Below are 15,294 nucleotides of genomic sequence, written 5' to 3'. Positions count from 1 at the left end.
AATAACCTCCTCACTTACGGGGAAGACATCACATGAAACATGTCTATTACCATAATGATCTTCAAAATTAAAATGTAATTTACTGCTTTTATTTTTACTTATTTTGAGTCTCCAAGACTCACACACCAAAAAATAAGTTCAATATCAGAATAAAAAGTATCATGTTTGCTTGTACATCTGTTATTCAAGAAAGCTTATTCTAGCCGAAATCAATGGCTTATATGAATAAGAAACTCTTGAAGAGAAAGCTGAAAGTTAACTGTGCACCATAGAGGAGTCAGCAGTGCATAATTAGATGAAGCAAAGCAATGACAAAGGATTTGTAAGATTTGGGATTTTTCTTTGAGATGTTAGTGAAAGGATTAAGAAAAAAGAAACCCATAAAAACAGACAACAGTATGGTTATTACCAGAGGGGCATGGGGGTGGGGCAGGTAGAAGAGTGTGTGGGGGATGTAAATGGCCCCCCAGGAAGGAAACTGGACTTGGGGAGGTGAACGTGTGACAGGGTGCAGAGAGAAGATTCCCTGAAAATAGGAAAGTGTATCTGCCTCAACCCTTGAATTGTTACAGAGCCACAAGGGCGGGGGCCTGAGGCGATATACTATTACAGAAAGAAACCCCCCAGGTTCCTTATGTCCACCACCAGAGGAAAGATGTCTCTCAATGTCAGAGATTCGTGAAAAGGAAAGGAAATGTTTATTTTATGCTATACAAACAAAGTAGCGACCTAATGCCTTCATCAAAATCTTAAAGTCCCTTAAAACACCCACAAACACACACAGTCCTTCCTTCCCCCTTTGCCCAGTCTGGGGTACCGTATCTCAGGGAAAGAAATAGAAGTCCGTGGCTCAGGCAGCCCCCAGTTCTTCCCAGTAATCTGTCTCAGCTGGTAGGCCTTCCTCGGTTCCCGGAACCATCATCTGTGTTGCCGGGATCTCTGCTAAAGTCGGGTGATCATTCCCCCTTCTAAAGGTGCGGGGGTCCCCACTCTGCCAAAGCCGTGTGGTTCTCCCCCCTCAATGGCTGCTGCATCTGGGTTTAAATCCCCACGCCAATCTTCCTCTGCAGCCCCATTTCCGACTCCTCCTACATCAGTTACACCTGCCAGCACTCTCAAAGCCTTCCAGCTTCACTGGGCTGCCATCATGAGTCTGGGCAGGTGTGGCCCCACGTCATGGAGCCAATCTTCTCCAAGCACCCATGCAGGTGCTGTAACTCAGGGGACCTGCCTCCCAGTTACCTCTTGGTAGGGAATTTACTTCCATTTCCCTGGCTCAGTGCATGGCCACAGCTATTTAACATATCTATGGAACCAGTTAAAGGTTACAGATATGTTAAACGACCGCACCAAAGGTTAGCTGCAAAACTGTTGCTATGCAAACAGCTCTCAATGGTCCTGCTTGTGTCCCTTCCCCCAACCCACACCTGTGGGGGGGGCAGTGAGGACATCCTAATATTTCCTGAACACCTTGAGTTCTGGACCCCATTCCAGATCCCTATTTGGGGTCCCCCTCTTGGCTGCACCCTGTTATAGAATGGGAGAAGGAGGAGCAGATGATACAGCATTTAAGATACATTGCATAATAATGGCGAGTTAATAGCTGTGCCTTCCTGAAGAGGACAGGGCTGCCATCCAGCGCAAATTACATATGTGACTCTGAGAACATTCAGAAACTCATGACATACCTGGGGGAGCTTATACAGTGCCTGCAGGAGAGGCAGAGGGTGGATGCCCACCCCAGATATCTGCATGCCACTGGGAACTTTTGCCCTGACTAAAGACAACAGTGAAAACAAAGTAAAAAATAGTGGAGAATTGACAAAAGAGCAGACACTAACACATCACAGGAATGGCCGGATATGATGTCACACAGGAAGTTCTGGGCAAAACATTTAAACAAGGGTGGGCTTAAGGAGAAGAGGGAAGATGCCAGGTGGTCTGTAGTAAGAAAGGAGGTACTTCCGCTTCTCTGAAGGACTTCTCAGTTCTGAGAAGCCATTCCCTTGGGACATGGGCCTCCCTGGACTCCACCACGATCCATTGTAAAGTGGCATATGTTTCTTGAAGTATTACATGGAGTCTGAAGACAGGTACCCAAGATGGAAAAAAGAGCTTCTGGGAGAAGGCGATGACCCTGAAACCCGAAAGTGCAGATTCCAGAGGGGATGGAGATCTGTTTGCAGGACTGACTTAAGTTCAAATAAGGATATGGGGAACTTCTGGGCACGGTTTTGGCTTTGTTGCCTTTTGGGAAGTAAGGGAAGCTCTGGGTCTTGGGGAGAGGAGTGTTCTGAGCAGGACTACTCTTGCCTGTCCCCCAAGGTTAGAACCCTGCTGATAAAAACCTGTTTCCTACAACACTGTTGGGTCATATGTCAAGGTGCCAGGTGGCAGAGCTCTGGTTTGCTCAGTTACAAACACACACAGGATATATAGCTAATGTATGTACACCCATGTAATTTTATTAACCAATATCACCTCAATACATTCAATTAAAAAAGAAAAAAAGCCCTGGCTGGTGTAGCTCAGTGGACTGAACACAGGCCTGCAAACCAAAGGGTTGCTGGTTCAATTCCCAATCAGGGCACATGCCTGGGTTGTGGGCCAGGTATCCAGTAGGGGATGTGTGAGACACAACCACACATTGATGTTTCTCTTCCTCTCTCCTTTCCTTCCCTTCTCTATAAAAATAAAAATAAATAAAATAAAAAAAAAGAAAAAAGAAAAGGTATTGGTGTCAATCAGCTAAGACCACAGATAAGATACCTTCACCTAAAACAAATATACAGAGGTAACTGCAGTCTTAAGGGAACTGAATCTACTTATGCTTAATACCATCTCTGCTCATTATAATTTAAAGACAAATGCCATTTTAAAATAGAAAATTAATGTTCTGATTCTTATTGATATTAAAATGAGAAGTCTATGTAAGGGTCTTAGGAGAAGTTTTATGCATCTGTCATAGAGAAGTCATGTTTGGTATTCCTTGAATGTGTATTTTACTTTTCATAGCTCTTCAGTAAGTATAACTTTTGCCTATTTTTTTTCTTTTTCAAAAACTCAAAATCACCTTGACAATGATTGCTCCATTTGAAGCATTTGAGCAAGAACAGCAGAGCCATTTGGCCAAGGACTAAACACTTTCAAATGGGCTGAGATACTGACTCCAGACAGCCAAATGACCATTAAAACTGAGATGGGCGGTTGCGGAACATGAAACTAATTTGAGAAATGTGTATTTTGACACTTTTTATTACACAAGCAGTCGTATAAACTCTCACATTTCCTTCTAGATATGGGGAAAAGTTATTCTTGCTATAGAACTGAAAGGACAGTAAAAGAGAGAAGCTCATTTATATAGATTTTTTTCAAGTGACTAAGATAAAAACCAACAATGCCCCCAAAATATAAGTGAGGAAATGAAAACTGCAGAAAACCACTCAGCACTTGACCCTTTTTGCTCTGATCCTCTCAGAGACACCAGGGTTCAACACAGCTCTGAAACACACAAAGCAGGGAAGAATGAGAAAATGCTTAAAAACCCCTACACTGGGCCTGAAACCAAGCCATTGCCTAGCCATATCTTAATTCCTAGAATTTTTTCTTGAAGGTATTTAAAATAACTATGTACAATTTGTGCTCGTAATAAATAAAAGATGTGCTTGTTTAGCTGTGTAGATTTTGATGTACGGCATTTTGGCTGATTGAAGCTCCTGAACATATATCGTAGAAAGAAAGTAACGCATGCATTTTTACATTAATAAAATTAAATAGTTAATGTAATGTGACAAAGCACTCTGAGAAGAGATTATATTTCTTTTCACTGTATAGTAGCTGAATATTTCATTGCAGGAAGAAGTTAATCGTGTGCCCTAACTTAGGTTTTCTAACACTGATCCAGTCCTTATCAGGATCTTCAGCAGGCCAATATTAATGTTGCTTATAAATTCAATCGGCCAAGTATCAACATTTTTTTATTATCTATTCTTATACTCCAGGAAGACTAGTTCAAAACAAAAAAGGAGAGAAAAAAACACTGAACACCAAATTAATTGGATGTATTCTGCACTTGAAATTTTATTAGTTATTTGATTGGATATTTCATTGTAGAGTGATAGTTGCAGTAGTCTATATATTCTAACAATGGATACAAACTCATTTGTAACATAAACTATGACATAAAATATCTCATATCCCTATTTATTGTGTTTTCTCCTTTTTATAAAAATGATGAATGTGTGTCTGAAATTGTATCTATAAATTTATTGCTAACCATACCATTGTCCACATGCAGTTTCAAGAACATCACCTTAATATTTTCTGGTTATCATTTACAAAGTCTGCAATGCCTTTGCCTTAGAAGCTATGCAAATTTTTGTTAGCTATAACCCATCTCATTTCTGATTTCAGGAAGTCAACATAACCCATCTGCTGCTTCCACTTTCCAGCTGCACGCAGATATGCCAAATTGCTCTAAGCCGAGCTTTATCCTGTCTTTGTAGACTATCTTTTACCTACTATGCTTACATTTTCCTAGTGTAATTCACCGTAGACACAGGTGCAGATGGTGTTTAAGAAGAGCAGTGCATTTGGGAGCATGCAATGTTAGGCTTACAAGGCTTTTGGCAGAATTTGCATTATAGTCCTAAAGTAAATTAGTTTTGTATAAGGACGGGCATTAGTACATCAGAATGGATACAGTCCTCAAAGTGATTCCTAACTTTAGATCGGCAGTCCCTATATGTACAGTTTCTTAAAGAAGCCATTATATCCATTTCTTCATTTTCAACATTCCCAAATGAAACTCATAATTTTTTACTAACTTCCCAAGGATGCTGCTTTAGAAATGAAAATACAGATAGATGATAGATATGATTTGATATTTGCATTTTGATAAGTATTTATTGGCAGTGTGCAATATAACTATAAAATATTCTAAATAGGCTTAGATCCTGATTATTAATGACATTTAAAATAAGAATTGAATAATCAGGTAAATTCTATAAACAAAAACCATTATAATATGTTCTAATTTTTCTGAAATGTTAACAATTCAAAAGGTGCACTGGGAAGTTATGGCCAAATAATTCTGTTGACCCAGGTATCCATGTATGTATCACCAGGACTGCTTTGATGACATTTGTACACCTTAGCTATTTTGATGATTTGATATTTGGTACTGCCAGATTAACAATTATTCCTTTCATTGTAATGTTTTTTTTTTTTTTTTTCATTTTCTGTCTAATAAAAAGAGGATCTCCTGACTGGGCAACATATTTTAATGGCAGTGTAGGAAAGGGTAATCATTCAAACTTTTAAATACACATTCATTTTAATATAGTTACTGTCTACAGTGACTACTGATAATCAAATATGTGGAATAAATATGTCATATTTCAATGTATTTTTACGAATTATCTACATTTAGGTGTTATTGAAATTATAGAATTTAGGCATTTATAAAGGAAACAATACTCACAATGAGAAAAAAAACAAAACAGTGTGCTGTTAAATTGTCAGTATGTTTTATAGTGATTGAACTTCAGGATTTGTGTAGCTTTACTAAATTGTAGCTTTTAATTTTGAGTTGACATGAAAGTTAGGGGGAAAGGCTAGCTCATAGCTTATGTAAGTAAAAGAAAGATGACGAACTGTCTTTCCTCTTCCCTAATTCTGCCACCACCCAAGTCAGGACAAATTGGAATCATTGAAAGTATTGATCCGATTTTTCTGCTATAATAAAATAATTCCCAAAAAACTGTTCAGTCGATTAATACATTTTGGGGTCAATTACAGAATGAGGATGAACACAAACTAACATAGGACAATGAAGGCATGCTATTAAAAATTATTTAACTATAAAAAATCACAATTCTACGACTCCATGTAACTTCAAAGAATCAATAATTAAATTAACAAAAATTTATTCAGTTAAATTATTCTTTTTATTTAGATAATACTGCATGTTTAAATACTTCCACTATCTGAATTACAGATGCATAAATATATGAACTTAAAATGAGTGGGACTGGGGGTGGGCTGGGCAGAGGTGAGCAAAGTGGGGGAAATCGGGGTAACTGTGACAGAGTAAGAATAAAAAATAAGGTGTTCATATTTGTTAAACAGAGTTAAAAGATTATTCAAGAAAGTTAGAACACACTACATATAGCAATTTATGATTTCTGTGCTGATTGAAAGAGGTAATACCATCTTTATTTTAAAGACTGTTTTGAAACCATGTATGTTAGTCAAAGGAAATATTTTTAGTAGATTACTCTTCTTCCATAAAATCTCAAAATATCCTAGATTTCTCAGCTAATTCCCTTTGGTCTGAATAGTTCTATAATTATTTGCTGTATTATCAAATCTACTAAAATATTAATCAGGCTAATAGCTCCTGAGCTCAGAATTATACAAATTCTTTTCTAATGGTTTTGCGTAATCTAATGCTCTTACTCAGAGCTAAAAACTGATTGTATCACACATCAGGCCTGAAATTCTCTAAGAAGTTTGTGAAAAAGGGTGTGAACTATGGGGATTTTTGTTTGCTTGTGGAAAAATGTAGGGTTATATCAGATAAATCCAATAGACAAGTAATTATTTCCATAATCACTTATTGGGATTGCCAAAAATGCCAATTTCCTAAAGTCAAAAAGAAGAATAAAAAGCAGAAAACATTGAAAAAGAAAAACAAATGGGATAAGATGGGACTTGTCTTAGCAAGTTTCACTTTGCAGAAAATGTATAGAACATGGAGTACTTATATTTATGGCAATTTGGCAATTGAGCAATGTAAAAAACCTCACAGTATAGAAAATCAAAAATTCTAGAATAAGTCACATAAAAACTTCCTTGCCAACACACTTCATAGTAGACAAGAAAGTGAGGGAAATGTGTGAGCCTAAAACGATGATAAAGCATTAAATCAAAGAAGAAAGAAAGCTTTGAAGTTGGTAGCTGCCTTAGGCCATTTGAGAGTCACTGGATGCTATGTCTTGGATTTTAATTATCTGTGTATATAGAAGATACAAAATAAACCCTAGAATCTACACATAATAAAATGCCAAATTATAGACCCCCAAGTAAAGTGAAAGCCTTGAAAAAGGGGTGCTGCTCTATATAAAAATTGAACAAATAAATCTTCACCACCCAGAACCAGACTGTACCTACATAGCTCAAAAACTCCATTCTCTTTGGAAGGGCAGTAGAGTTTCCAGAAAATGCACAGTGGTGACACAGAGCAGTGAGAAGTCTAGTCAGATGATGTGCAACCCAGTTTCAAGTCTATCACTAATTTAATATCTGTGGCCAAAGTATATAAACCCTGAGTCTCAGTATCCTCTTTTGCCAACTGAGGATAAGAATTTCAAGGCTGTTGTGAAGATCAAGTATGATAATGCATGCGGAAGCAGCTTATAAACAGAAAGCCGAAGATGTGAGGGAAGATACCATTACTGAAATTAGATTCTAATATTTCCAAACATGAGAAACAGCTCATTGGGCCTGGGTGATAACAGGCCCTTCTCCTACATCTGTTTTTGAACTTTCCCAAGATTGAAGAAAAAGCTGTTCAGTTTCAATGAACTGTTACAGTCAACTTACACCTCACCAAGTGGTATTCATTCATACACGAAATAATAAAGATAAAAGTGTAGGCATAGTATAAAAATTGCATACTAGCAAATAATGACATACTTGTAGAAATGTTGAAAATGTAGCTTCACCTGGGTTCTTAGTAAAAACTGTAAAGGTGTTAGAATGTTTGTTCAGACATTACCACCCACATTTCTGTTTTTTATTTTTCTGATTTTTCAAAACAATAATGTCAAAATTTATTTTGAAAGTTTAAAGCATTATTAATAAATTGTTTGGCAGAAATCCATCAAGTTTAAACATAATCTCTAAAAAGTAAAAAAAAAATAGCACAGTTAAACCTATAGTTTTTTAGATATCCAAAAGTAATAAATGAATCAGTGATCAAATTATCTACAATTGAAATAAATCCTTCATTTAAAAAATAAATATTTTTAGACAGCTTAAATTATAAATGTAACTATGTGCCACTTACAGAAATTGATGGTTAAAGTGTATAAAAACATATATTGAGGAAAATGTATTCATTTAAAATTGAAATTTAATAATAAAAAAATTGACATAGTCTAATTGATTTTTTAAAATTTGGCAGTGTTGAAAGTATTATGAAAATTTTAATTTCAAACTCAAATGCCCCTAACACATTTTAAAAGTATGACTAAAATAATTGAGAGAGAGGTAAAAATGTACATGTGTCATCAATGTGTTTAATTTAACATAATTTCCTCAAGAATTAACTGAGAACACAAAAATAATCAGCAAATACGTAGATTTAAATAAATCATAACAAATTTTATTAAGTGGACAAATCTATAAAACAGTATATAATGACTACAGAATGCTTATGTTCAAGCATTCTTGCGATTATAAACTCCACTATATATATTCTATATATTATTCTACAAAGTAAATCTTATCAAATTTAAAAACATGTATGACAGAAATCAATGATTTCGTTTTCTTTAAAGCACCTGAGAGTAAATATTTTCATCTTTGCCTCATATGTAGTCTAAAATGCAACTATTCTCTGGAACTTAGTGATAATCTAAAAGTAGCCATAGTCAATAAGTAAATAAATGAACTTGATTAAATTTCAATAACTTTATTTACCAAAACAAGGTTGTCACTGGATTTGTTCTGTAGAGCACTGTATGCCAATTTTTGGTATCAGGACTCATTATCAGATACAATTATATTTAAGTTCAAAATTAATATTATATTTAATGAAAAATATTATACAACTCCAATAATTTTAAAGACAATTTCTAGATATTTCTAATCAAAGAAAAAGACATAACTAGAGTTGAAATGTATTTAAAAGTAAATGATAATGACATTATTATTTTATACAATTTTACAAATGCTAAATCAAGAAACATTTATGAACTAAATTAAAATTTACTAAAGAAATGTTGAAGAAGAGAAAACTATTAATTAAAGAGAATACCAAAATAAAATGAGAGGGTGAATAAACATGTAATTGTTCAAGCATTTAAAGACTAAAATAAAGTTAAATTGAAAAATGAACCAGAAGTACAAGATTCCCAAAACAGGTGTCTCTTTTCTTTTCTTTCTTCCTAAAGATACTTTCTATAGTAAGGTCCACATTTTTTACAATGGCCTATAAGTAGGTTCTCCTTTCCTCTCAAACATCCTCACTCCCTGTTCCACCTACACTGGCCTTAAAACATGAGGCACATGCACACTTGAAGGTATTTGCAGTGGCATTTCTTTGTATGTAATTCTTTCATACAGCCCTTTACACATATTCCAATATTTGCTCAATTTCAATCTGCAATGGAACCTACTCTGACAGCCCTAGCAATATGCTATTCCACTCCACCACCTCCACATTTTAAAGGTTCCACTCCATTTTGCTATTTATTTTAATAGAGTACTTATTACCTAACATTTTAAATAATGCACCTACCTATTAAGTGTTTTGATAAGGTTATCATTTAATGTATTATCAGAATGATATGATTTGAAGACTGGAAGGGGTTGTTATTAACAGCATGTCATGATAACATGCATATATGGGAATTATCACAAGCACATGCCGAATGATTATGCACCCTATGGCTTTTGTTTTTTGTATTCCTTTTCAGTAATACAAGGTTCATTAAAAACAGATCTTTGTTTACTGATTCAATTCAGGTGGTTACAATAACAAAACAAATATTTGTTCAAGAACAAATAGCTGATAATCTCTCCTTAGCCATAAAAAAATATATCCCCACCCCCCACCAAATACTTTGTTATCTTAAAAGAAATCAAATATGTCTGGTCAGTTAACTAGGTAGCAAGTGGAATTCTTAACAATTCATATAATATACATTCTGTGTTTACACAGGCAGCAATCATTCCTTAATATGGATTTTTATACGATTGTCTTGAATGAAAAGTTTTGGATGTCACACAAAGCCAAAGGGTTTCCCCCATATACCATTTTTACTTCAAATATTGAAGCTTGCCTTTTTCTCATTTAAAAATTAGACAGAATTTTTTTTCAAAATGAGGTGGAGAAGCAGGTGTCAACAAACGTGAGCACACACAGACTGTCAGATGCAAAACAAATAGACCAGGAAGAGCATTTGGAGACTTTACGTTCCTGCCTGTCTGATGCCTGAGCACAATCTGCAAAGTGCTGTGAGGATTGTCCTTATGTTTATTCATCGAATGAGAAATATTTGCACATTTCTCTTTTCCCCTTTGGATATAAAGTTCTGTGAAATATGATAAAGTAAAAGGAACATTTGAATGACAGAATCTGCATGCATATTTCCATTACAGGCAATAGGAATACTTGTGCCTTTCCATCATTCAAGTGCTGCCTGAACATATATTTAAAAATCAAGGAGTAAATATTCTTTCTAGGAGATCAATCAATAGAAACCTGTGGGAAATTAGAATTTATTTTTCAATATGATCACTTAAAAATAATATTCTAGCAATTTAAATCTAAGTCCAGATGCATGATAGGGAAACATTACCACAAAATATTGTCTCTGGTTTACACAGCTTAATTTAACCCCCACTAGGGATTTACATCTTTGAAAATTTTAACCATTTTCTATTTATATAGCCCTTAGTGGAAGTCTTTTTTAATTTTATTTTTTCAATTAGTATTTAGTGCCCTTATACCTGCCTTACCCCTGCAATCACCACAAGGTTGTCCATGTCATTGTCATGAGCTTACCACTGAAGAAACCAGGTGATTAAATTTGGCACTATACATTTCTTACCAGTTGCTTTGCAAAGGCAAGTTGTTAAGAGCAATTAAAGTTGTCTTAATACCTGTAGAATATGTTCATGTTTCCTGCCTCCCAAACCTTGATTCAGTGCTATTGCTTGATACCCACTTGACAAAGGCTCTTGCTGCTTGCATTCTAGATTAGAGAATGACTACACTCGGTCATATATATGTCAAATATCTTGTACATATATACACACATATATATTTCACCCATATATTACACACACTATATATGCATAAGGGGAGGGCAAAAGTAGGTTTACAGTTGTGAGGAATATTATTTTGAATTAATAAAGGTATTATAATCATCATAACTTGCATGTTTTTTCTCACACCAACAACTGTAAACCTACTTGTGCCAATCCCTGTATATATAATCACATCAACACATACTAAATATGTAAATTCAGATTTTTGATACTATGGTGTATCAGTTGAGAAGTTGGTTTAGAAATACTCATTCTTTTTTTTTAATAAAGTTGTGTGTTTTTTTAAGATTTTATTTATTTATTTTTAGAGAGGGAAGGGAGGGAGAGAGAGAGAAGGAGAGAGAGAGAGAGAGAGAGAGATCAATGTACGGTTGCTGGGGGCTATGGCCTGCAACCCAGGCATGTACCCTGGCTGGGAATCGAACCTGCAACACTTTGGTTCACAGCCTGCGCTCAATCCACTTAGCTATGCCAGCTAGGGCATTCAAACATTCAATAAAGTAGGTCTTTTCATCACTTTTAAAATAAGAGCCACATGATGCTGTCTCTCTCTGTGCAGAGGCAGGTAGTACAATTTTAATTACATCGACCGTCGGGAGGACCTTTCTAACTTAATTTCCTAGCAGAGAGCCTCAAGTAAAATAGTTGCTAAAATAGTTACTACAAAGTAATTGAAGTCACTCAGGAATAACATGTACAATGAATGGGAGACATTTTCTCTCTATAAGAAGATAACACACATATCTCTGGTTATGCTATCCTCATGCTACCCTTAAATGTTAATTAAGGACATGCCCCATTTTTCTAGTGCTATCTGCATCTAGTAAACTCATAGAAACCTCTCCCGCAAGATTTAGAACCATCACAACTCTGTTCCAAATAATAAAAAAATTAATCACAAAAACAAAACAAAACAAAATTCTCAGTGAACATAGAATTGTAAAATCCACCACACCAGAAAAGTCAGTGGACATGATAGAGAAAAGATCCATTTTGTTGCCAGGCAGAGGAGATTAAATCTTGATAATACTAGGGGATGGCCAAGCTAACTTATCTTCTCAATGACTAACTTCTACTGCTTCTAAAATTGAAATTGATCATTCCATACTCAGTATACGCCATGTTACCACTCTTTCAAGAGTTAAATATTACTACTTTATCTTAAATATTTAAGGAATTTGAATTTACCTGAAGCATCATAGAAGTATTTTGCATATTTTTAAATACTGAAAAATCAAATATGCAAGACATGTCTTTTAAATTTCCACCCTTAAAATGATAACAGCAAATAAATGAGGGTTGGGATATTATTAATACTTTTCTGCACATCGTTGATTTAATAAGTTTCTATATAGACATTCATTTTTTTCCCAGTAAATTCATGTTCTCCAAAAAGATGACATTTTTTTTCTTTTCTTCACATAATTGTTTTCACTAATCAAGCATTTTGTTGATTATCAACTTTATAAGTTGTCAATATGAATATAATAAATAGAAATGGACAAGTGATCATAGTGGATGTAATCACTGTTTTATCTCATTGTAAAGATTAGTCTGATCTTAGTTTTCTTATCTGTTTTAAGCTTGTTTGAAGAACTTTTAAATGCATTTGTACCCTTGATAGTCATGTCCTGAGTTGAGGTTTTTGGAGCCCAACTACCCTCTTTGACACATGACAGATATTTACTTGCAGGATTTTGCCAAGTTTTCATCTAGTTTGTGAAATTTACTTATCAAGGCAATTTTCAAACTTTTCTAGAAGGAAGCTTCAAGCAATTGATTAATTTGCTTTTTGATTATACTTTTTGTTGCATTGCTCCCAGCCAAGAATTTTCTTTTCTGAGTTGCAAAAACAGTTTGGTCATATTCGTTCATAATTTGCATTATTGGCTATAAAATATTGCTTTGAGTGATATTTTCATTTAGTTATTGCTCCGGGTATTCTCTCTGAAGAGACAACAAAATTCAGACTCTTCTGAAACTTCAAAGTAGTAAAAATCTGTATTTTAAGTAAGTATCTACCAAAATCTTATTTTTTTACTGTGGCTAATAAATAAATTGCAGTTTTGTGAGTCTTGGAGGATAGGTCAAAATAAAAGCAGCGTATCTGTGTGTGTTTATGTGTGTTTAATTGAATCTGTGCTCGAATATCAAGATATTTCAGATATCTACTCTTTTCAGAAAAGTGACAAGATTACACATTTTTGATTTTGCAACTCTGGCAGAGCTGAAAAATGGTCACCCATTTGCAAGATGATAGCACTAGGTAGTTTACTACAACTGTTTGTTAGTGCAGGCAAACCCAGGGAAACACCTGAGCCTAAAATGCTACCTCCACAATCAAAGGGCAGAAAAAGACTGTAGAAAGAGTAAGGTCACTCTAATCTACCTGCTAACAGAGTTTGTTAAGGGAAATTTATATAAGTGGCACATCTTGGGTACCTGCAAGGCAAAGTGAATATTTCTGTGTTGCTTGGCAGACATGAGCAACAACAAATTATACGGAGTAAAAAGGGTAGTGGGAACAGTCATCGGTACTAGTACAAGAATCAGGTATGGGAAATCACATGCTTGACTAAGTCAGGAAAACTGCCCATTCTAAGAACCAGCATGTAGAGGAGCCATGGCAGAAGTGTGGATTTACATAACGATGGACATCAATTACGTTCAGAGTCTGTAATGGGGTGGGGGGCTGGCGGGGTGCAGTGAACCAGTAAGCAATCTGTTCTGGCCAGTTCCCCCGCCACACAGAAGTCGTGTCATGGAAGGGTCTCTTTTCCACACTGCCCATTCCTTCCCAATAAATTTTTGACAATCATATCTAATGTCAGAAACCATTAATTACCAAGTTTTCCTTTGTAGCTTTTTCATGAAAGGGAAATCAATGAAGGAAGAAGCACATTTTCTGTATCCCCGACTCAATGAAATTCAGACATTGCAAAACTAGCATTTTGGAGTCACTAGATCTGCCTAGGAAAGCCAGCTAGCCACATGCTATAGCCAGAACTCTGTATACAAAATAGAATGATCAGTGCTCTTTCTTTAAAATAAAAAAAACTCAAGAAATATGCTTTATTAGGTCTCAACAGAATGCATCTAGGTCTTAAAGAAAATATAGTAGATGTTAAAAGAAGTAAAATCAATTAAATTCATTATGTACAAAATTATGTTTAGCTAAAAACTATCCTCATGTGGCATGTCTATTCAATCTTTTCCCATTTTAATTGGCTTATTTGTCATTTAATTATTGAATTGTAACAGTTACTCATACATTATGAATATATATCCTTTATCAGATGCCCGTATTGTAATAGTTGTTCCCCTATCTGTGGCTTATTATTTCATTCTCATATTGGTGTCCTTTGAAGGGCAAAAAGTTTAAATTTTGATAAGGTTTCAATTATCATTATTGTTTTTAAGGATTATGTTTCCAGTGGTTTCTCTGAGAATTCTTTACTTAACCCATGATTATTTTTTGCTATGTGTTCTTTTAAACATTTTATAGTTTTAGCTTTTGTATTAGATATATGAAATTTTTTAGTTATTTTTATGCATAGTGTAAAGTATCTTTATTAATTAAGTGATTAATTATTTTGCATGTGAATGCCCAACTGTCTTAGTACAGTTTCAAGAAAAATCTTTCCTCTGCTTGAGGGGGCAGAGTCTGCTTCCCTGCATAAGCTACACATTGTGTGCTACGTGCCTTTGCATACTTTAGTTCAAAAGACCTATATTATACTTTACAGCGATTGCCATTTTATTTTGTTTATAAGTTAATTAAAGTCAAGTGATATTAAAACAATTAACCTTTCATTATACAACTTCTAAAATAATGCAAATTTCAAACCTACACATTAATTCTCCATGAATATAATTTATAGCCATGTGGATTTATGTGAATAAAACAACATATAGAGCAAAAAAGATTATTGCTTCATAAACTCTAAATGTTTTTATCTATCTTAATATGCATGCAATATATGATGAAACAAGCTAAATAAAAAGACAAGTTTATAGGTTGGGAGAGATATTTGCATATTTCTTACCCAGCAAAAGTTTTGTGTTCAGAACATACAAAAACTCTTGGAATTAAAAACTGCAGCCACATAAAACAATAAAAACTGTAACAAAAAGATTGAAAAGTCATTTCATCAATTAAACTAAATTGATGAGAAGTAAGTACATGAAGACCTACATAAAATCATTAGTGATTTGGGAAATACAACTTCAGAC

The sequence above is a fragment of the Phyllostomus discolor genome, chromosome 3 (genome assembly GCF_004126475.2).
Source record: "Phyllostomus discolor isolate MPI-MPIP mPhyDis1 chromosome 3, mPhyDis1.pri.v3, whole genome shotgun sequence".
NCBI classification, from domain to species: Eukaryota; Metazoa; Chordata; class Mammalia; order Chiroptera; family Phyllostomidae; genus Phyllostomus; species Phyllostomus discolor.
This window is presented reverse-complemented; position numbering follows the sequence as displayed.